The sequence below is a fragment of the Bison bison genome, unplaced genomic scaffold (assembly GCF_000754665.1).
Source record: "Bison bison bison isolate TAMUID 2011002044 unplaced genomic scaffold, Bison_UMD1.0 scf7180017864465, whole genome shotgun sequence".
Taxonomy (NCBI): domain Eukaryota; kingdom Metazoa; phylum Chordata; class Mammalia; order Artiodactyla; family Bovidae; genus Bison; species Bison bison.
Genome location: NW_011495026.1, coordinates 3,971,910 through 3,980,270, shown reverse-complemented (window position 1 = coordinate 3,980,270; position 8,361 = coordinate 3,971,910). Strand labels below are relative to the sequence as shown.

The following is an 8,361-nucleotide window of genomic DNA, read 5'->3' as shown; positions in this document are numbered from 1 at the left end:
GATGCTAAAGCTGAGACTCCAGTACTTTGGCCACCTCCTGTGAAGAGTTGACTCATTGGAAAAGACTCTGATGCTGGGAGGGATTGGGGGCAGGAGGAGAAGGGGACGCCAGAGGATGAGATGGCTGGATGGCATCACCGACTCGATGGACGTGAGTTTGAATGAACTCCGGGAGTTGATGATGGACAGGGAGGCCTGGCATGTTGCAATTCATGGGGTCGCAAAGAGTCGGACATGACTGAGCGACTGAACTGAGAATATAAAGTAGTTCTAGATTGTTAATCATCACAGGTGTCTGGCATAAGCATGCCTATATCCTCTCTGGAGGAACTTATTTCAGAGGTTGGCAAAATATTCTGTACTGGGCTGGGTAGTAAGTATTTTCTGCCTTTCAAGCTACTTAGGATTTCGGTTCTCTGTATCCTGTACTTTGCTTCGTGGTTTTTTGTTTTGTTTTTAAATGTAGCCATTTATTGTAAAAACTGTTTTTAGCTAGAGGGCTCTACATAAAACAGACTACAGGCCAAATTTGGCCCATTGATGTAGAATGACTTCATTCTAATATTATTGGAATGTAATATTCCTCCAAATATTCCCATAAGGATTCTTTAGAGAAATTAAGTGATCAGAGGAAAAAAATGACTAAGTAGGCAAGGAAATAAGTTACCAAGTGTATTATTGTAGCCAAAATGACAGCAGAAAGAGACCCATAGGTCCTTTGAATGCTGCAATTATCAAAGCACAGAATAACAGTCACAGAATATAAATGTTTACATGGTTTAATTAACGAATGATGAGGTTCAAAATACATGAAAGGGAAAATTAACAGTTCAGATTTGAAAAAAAATAAAGGAACAAAGCTCCTATGAGAAGTGAAAGTTTATTTGAAGTTAAGAATTCAATGGTTGGATTTAATAGCAGGTGAGACAAAGTTGATGAGACACTGAGGATTTGTAAATTAAAAGAGAGGTCAGTAGAAATTACCCAGGATAAAGCACAAAGTGAAAGGGAAGGTATGAAAGAGGTTCAGGAAATGGAGTTAGAATGTACAGATCTAATTAGAGTTCCAGAAAAAGCAGGGAAAGAATGGGCAGAGGCAATACATGAAGAGAGATCAGTACAATTCAGTCTCTCAGTCGTGACCGACTCTTGGCAACCCCATGAACTGCTGCATGCCAGGCCTCCCTGTCCATCATCAACTCCCGGAGTCCACCCAAACCCATGTCCATCGAGTCGGTGATGCCATCCAACCATCTCATCCTCTGTCGTCCCCTTTTCCTCCTGCCCTCAGTCTTTCCCAAATTCAGGGTCTTTTCAAATGAGTCAGCTCTTCGCATCAGGGGGCCTAAGTATTGGAATTTCAGCTTCAACATCAATCTTTCCAATGAACACCCAGGACTGATCTCCTTTAGAATGGACTGGTTGGATCTCCTTGCAGTCCTAGGGATTCTCAAGAGTCTTCTCCAACACCACAGTTCAAAAGCATCAATTCTTCGGCGCTCAGCTTTCTTTATAGTCCAACTCTCACATCCATATATGACCACTGGAAAAACTATAGCATTGTTGAGATGGACCTTTGTTGACAAAGTAATGTCTCTGCTTTATAATATGCTGTGTAGGTTGGTCATAACTTTCCTTCCAAGGAGTAAGCATCTTTTAATTTCATGGCTACAGTTGCCATCTGCAGTGATTCTGGAGCCCAGAAAAATAAAGTCAGCCACTGTTTCCACTCCCCATCTATTTGCCACGAAGTGATGGGATCGGATGCTATGATCTTAGTTTTCTAAATATTGAACTTTAAGCCAACTTTTTCCCTCTCCTCTTTCACTTTCATCAAGAGGCTCTTTAGTTCTTCTTCGCTTTCTGCCATAAGGGTTATAGGGCTAAGAAATTTCTACAAATCATGAAATATGAATTTAATAAGTTGAGCTTTGCAGGAATGTGAGGCTTATTTTAGGAAATGTTAGGAAACCAATTGGCCACATTTAGAGGTCAGAAGAGAAAAATATAAACAATGCATAGAGCAATAGCATTTGATAAGCTAATATTTATGATTTAGAAAAATGGAATTGTAAAATACATATAAATTTCTGTAATGTGAATAAAAATATCTGCCAAGGAACCTGAATTTAACATCATACATAATGTTAAAAATTTGAAAGCATTTATTTAAAGAATAAGATGAAATTAATAGTTATTTTGAAAACCTTGAAAATTAAAAAAATGAATTATTAGAATTATTATTAGACTGTAGATATTTGTTGCTGGATAAAAAAATCAGTATCTAAAAATCTTTTTGCGTTTCTTCCAGCAAAATTAAATTTTAAAATGAAACTTTAAAAAATGCTAGTATTTTATAATAGGGTTAAGAAATATGAAGGAAGAAATATGAAGGAGGGCTTCCCTGGTGGCTCAGTGGTAAAGAATTCCTCTGCCAGTGTAGGAGACTTAGGTTTAATCCCTAATCCAGGAAGATCCCACATGCATAGAACAGCTAAGCCCATGTGCCACAAATGTTGAACCTGTGCTTTAATGCCCTGGAGCTACAACTACTGAGCACCTACAACTACTGAACTCTCATGCTGCAACTGCTGAAGTCTTGTGCTCTAGAGCCTGTGCTGTGCAACAAGATAAACCACCACAAAGAGAAGGGCACCAAAACTAGAGAGTAGCCCCCACTCGCTGCAACTAGAGAAAAGCCTACACAGCAACAAAGACCCAGCACAGCCAAAAATAGATGATGAAAGAAATATGAAGGAACTAGGACTTGGTCATAACAAAAACTGTACAAGATCCTTGGGAGAACATTATAAACTTTATTAAAAAGTTATTAAATGATCTAAATAGAGATGCTATCTTTATGGACTGCAAGAGTTACAATTGTAAAGACAGTTACTACTGTAAAGACAGTCCTCAACATCTTGACCTGTAAATTTTTTGTAATGTTTTTCCCCTCTCTCCCTCTCTATTGGAGGAGCTGATTCCAAAATTTATATAGAACTGCAAAAAGCTTATAGTAGCAAAGACACTTTCAAAGAAAAAGCACAGGGTTGTCTTGCTCTACCAGATATCAAGGGCTTTTTTTTTTACAAAATAAATGATAAAAAATATTTTTAAATAATTAAAACAATGAAGTATAGGTTATGCATATGTAAATAATCTGAGAGAACAGGGAACCAAGAATTTGCTCATATATAGAAACACGATGTATGTCACAGGTGGCTGTATTGTAGAACAAAGAGGAAAGAATGCACTAAATAATGATTCTGAGTCAAAAATATACTCTTATGGGGAAAAAAAGAAATTTGACGTATGCCTCAAACTGTATTTGCCTCAACTTTAAGTGGAGGAGAAACCTAAATGTGAAAGACAAAACAATAAAACTTTTCTGAGAAAGATATTTCAATGATGGGAGTGCAGGGAAGGCTTTTCCCCATAAATATATAAACCTAAAGTTGTTGATCAGAGAAGGCAATGGCACCCCACTCCAGTACTCTTGCCTGGAAAATCCTTGGACGGAGGAGCCTGGTAGGCTGCAGTCCATGGGGTCGCGAAGAGTCGGACACGACTGAAGCGACTTAGCAGCAACAGCGAAGTTGTTGATGCACTTTATATCATTAAAAATAAGTATATTTATTAAAGTATACCATATGCTTAAAGCTCAACATTCAGAAAACAAAGATCATGGCATCCGGTCACATCACTTCATGGGAACTAGATGGGGAAACAGTGGAAACAGTGTCAGACTTTATTTTTTTGGGCTCCAAAATCACTGTACATGGTGACTGCAGCCATGAAATTAAAAGACGCTTACTCCTTGGAAGGAAAGTTATGACCAACCTATATAGCATATTCAAAAGCAGAGACATTACTTTGCCAACAAAGGTCTGTCTAGTCAAGGTTTTTCCAGTGGTCATGTATGGATGTGAGAGTTGGACTGTGAAGAAAGCTGAGCGCCAAAGAATTGATGCTTTTGAACTGTGGTGTTGGAGAAGACTCTCGAGAGTCCCTTGGACTGCAAGGAGATCCAACCAGTCCATTCTGAAGGAGATCAGCCCCAGGATTTCTTTGGAAGGAATGATGCTAAAGCTGAAACTCCAGTACTTTGGCCACTCATGCGAAGAGTTGACTCATTGGAAAAGGCTCTGATGCTGGGAGGGATTGGGGGCAGGAGGAGAAGGGGACGACAGAGGATGAGATGGCTGGATGGCATCACTGACTTGATGGACGTGAGTCTGAGTGAACTCCGGGAGTTGGTGATGGACAGGGAGGCCTGGCGTGCTGTGATTCATGGGGTCGCAAAGAGTTGGACACGACTGAGCAACTGAACTGAACTGATACCATATGGGAGGTAAAAATAATTTACAAGTTGAGAGTATATATTTTGGAATATATACAGCCAAAAATAATTATTTAGAATGTATAGAGAATTCTTATGACTCAATAGGCAAAGACAGAGAGCCCTATTAAAAAATGCTTAGATGGGTTTTACAAAAGAGAAAATCCCAGTGACTGAAAGAAGAATTTTAAAAATGTTTAACCTCATTATTAATTAGAAAGTTGTAAATTAAAACCACAATGAGAATTGTTTCATACTCACAATATTGTTTTATGTGCTCATTGTTTTCCTTTCTGTATCACTGATTTCTACTCTTAATATTTACTTTGGAGATAATTTGCTCTTTTTCTTCTAGCTTCCTAAGGTAGAAATATACTGTTCACTAGTTAACCTTTCTTCTTTTTCCTTTATAGACATTTAAAGCTATAAATTTCTCTCTAAGCACTGCTTTAACTGCATCTGACAAATTTTGATCTGTTGTGTTTTTATTATTCAGTCTGAAATATTTTATAATTTCCCTTGTGATTTCTTCTTTGACTCATAGATTCCTTAGAAGTATGTTTTAAAGATTTCTAAGTGTCAGGTGAGTGTTATCTCCTCAGTTCTGTCTCGTCACAACAAAGATTTGAATCAATGGACGTTAAAGCCTTCGGTGCATCACAGCTTTTGGACAGACCATGTTATAGCTCTCGAGTCTCCAACAGACCATGTTATAGCTCTTAGACAGATCAGTGTTACAGCTCCGTGTTACAGCTCAGATTTATTTAGAAAATAGCAGGAAAATACATGCTCAAGGCGTGAGGGAATGCTGACCCAAAGAGAAGAGAGAGCCCCAGCCCTTTGGCTCCTCTTTTCATGTTTTTTCCTCCTCCCTGGACCTGCCCTATGTAAATTGGGCTAGCCAGGAGTGCTGTTTGTTTACCTGAGGTCCTCACTACGGTCCTCGGACCTTCCTTTGACCTTCCTTTGTTATATTTTTGCAGGCTTTTCCCTTCCTTGTCTTTTAGCCACCACCATTTTGGACTCCTGTTTCCTATTCTAACTACCTAACACTAAGTATCTGGAGGATTAAATTATTTTTTTTAATGTGGTAAAATACCAATAACCAGCTTACCAAAATACAATACCAATTGTATTTTTAAAGATACAATTCAGTGTTGGGGATTTTTGAGACACCTTTCATTTATTGACTTTTAATTTAATTCCTTTAAAATCAGAGAATCTTTTGTTTAGATTTCAGTCTTTTAAAATTTATTGAGACTTATTTTATGGCCCAGCATATGGTTTATCTTGGTGGAAATTTATGTATACTTGGAAATAATTTATAATATGCAGGTTTTAGGTGTAATCTATAAATATCAACTAGGCCAAGTTGTTATCTGATAGGGCTGTTCAAATCTTATATATCCTGTAGATGTTTTGTTTTTTTCTTGTATAAATTACTGAGAGAGGGATATTAAAATCGTTAGTTATGCTTAACATTTATTTCTTCCTTTAGAGCTGTCAGTTTTTGCTACATAAATTTTGTAATTCTATTATGAAATACATATATGCATATGATGCAGGGAGCTTCCCTGTTGACTCCGAGGGTAAAGAATCTGCCTGCAATGCAGGAGACCCAGGTTTGATCCCTGGGTTGGGAAGATCCCCTAGAGAAGGAAATGGCAACTCACTCCAGTATACTTGCCTGGAGAATTCCAGGGACAGAAGAGCCTGGTGGGCTGCAGTCCATGGGGTTGCAGAGAGCTGGACACAACTGAGCAACCAACAGTTTCACATTCTTGTATATGATGTATGTATGTACATCTGTTATGAGATGCAATATGCATATATTGTTATATATTATTGATGCATTGATTAATCATTTTGAAATATGCCTCTTAATTTCTTGTAATACGGTATCTTGAAGCTGATGTTGAAGCCAAAGTTACCAGCTTCCTTTCATCTTTTCACTTTCAACCTATTAGTGCCTTTATTTTTATTCATTCCATTTATTTTGCCACACCAGGTGGCTTGCAGGATCTTAGTTCCCCAACCAAGGATCAAACCTGGGTCCTGGCAGTGAAAGTGCTGAGTCCTAGCCCCTGGATCACCAGTGAATTCCTTGATTAGTGCCTTTATTTTAAAGGAGGATTTCTTGTAGACATCATATAATTGGGTCTTATTAGTTTTAATATTTTTATTTCCTTTTAACTTCTTTTGTGACCTCTTTGAGCTGATCAAACATTTTGTAATATTACATTTTATTTTCTCTTGGCTTCTTAGTTATGCTTCTTTAAATATTATTTTTTAGTGATTACTCTAGTGCTAATAATATGCCTCCTTAACTTAGCTTCCCTGGTGGCTTAGACAGTAAAGCGTCTGCCTGCAATGAGGGAGACCCGGGTTTGATCACTGGATTGGGAAGATCCCCTGGAAAGAAATAGCAACCCATTCCAGTACTCTTTCCTGGAAAATTCCATGGACGGAGGAGCATGGTAGGCTACAGTCCATGGGGTCGCAAAGAGTCGGACACGACTGAGAGTCTTTACATTCTTTCTTTAACTTTTCAAGATCTATTTAAAGACATTATTATATCACTTCACACTTTTCACTTCTCATCTGACATTTAGTACTTCTTGGCTTATAAATATAGTTTGTAATTACAAAAATATGATTCTACTGCCTTTGTGCTAGTGTTGTCATATCCTTTTACATGTGTTATAAATCCCATTTTAAAGTATTATACTTTTGCTTTAAACTAACAGTTGTCTTTTAAGGAAATTGTGGAAAGAAAATCATAGTCTTTTATATTTACTCTTTCTGTTTCCTTTTATTTTTCAAGTTTCTATATGATTTCTCTTTCTACTTGAAGAATATTTTTTAGCATTTCTTGTAGTGTATATCTGATAATAATACATCTCAGCTTTCATTTACTGATAATGTATTTGATTCTAATTTTTTTAATGTCTTCATTAGATATAGAATCTGGATTGACAGTCTTTTGGCATTTTAAAGATGATAGTCCATTGTCTTCTGTACTATACAGTTTCTAATGAGAAGTCAAGTATTATTTGTATTGTTGTTCTAATATATTTCTTAATCTGTCCTCCCCTCATCCTCTGTCCCTGGCTACTTTCAAGATTTCTAGCGTACTACCGATTTTTCAGCAGTTTTGCTGTGATGTGTTTCAGAGTGATTTTCTTTGAATTTATCCAATTATAGGACAACTGAAATTCATGGACTAATAATTTGATGCTTTTCTTCAAAACTGGGGAAATTCCAGCTGTTGTTTCTTTGTACTTTTAATCTTACTACTTTTATTAGGGAATTTTTATTACATGTATGTTACACCATTCAGTAGTTTCACAGACTCCTGAAGTTTTGTCTGTTTTCTTACATATATTTTGTCTGTTTTATAGATTAAATTGTTCTACAAATCTGTCTTCATTTTAATTAATGCCATCTTTGTTCTTTTCTTAAGCACACCCAAGGACAAAGTTTTCGGTTATGTAATTTATATTTTTGTTGTCAGTTCACTTCAGTCGCTCAGTTGTGTCCAACTCTTTGTGACCCCAAGGACTACAGCAGGCCAGGCCTCTCTATCCATCGCCAAATTCCGGAGTCTACTCAAACTCATGTCCATTGAGTTGGTGATGCCATCCAACCATCTCATCCTCTGTCATCCCCTTCTCCTCTAGCCTTCAGTCTTTCCCAGCATCAGGGTCTTTTCCATTGAGTTAGTTCTTCACATCAGGTGGCCAGAGTTTTGGAGTTTCAGCTTTAGCATCAGTCCTTCCAATGAATATTCAGGACTGATTTCATTTAGGGATGGACTGGTTGGATCTCCTTGCAATCCAAGGGACTCTCAAGAGTCTTCTCCAACACCACAGTTCAAAAGCATCAGTTCTTCAGCACTCAGCTTTGTTTATAGGCCAACTCTCACTTCCATACATGACTACTGGAAAAACCATGACTTTTACTAGATGGACCTTTGTTGGCAAAGTAATGTCTCTGCTTTTTAATATGCTGTGTAGGTTGGT

General features: G+C 37.5%; 1 protein-coding gene across 4 annotated transcripts in view; it reads left to right on the top strand.

Moving 5' to 3' along the window:
- Positions 1–8,361, top strand: part of LARP1B (La ribonucleoprotein domain family, member 1B) — a 135,094-nt gene that overhangs the window by 60,347 nt on the left and 66,386 nt on the right. The window lies entirely within an intron of this gene.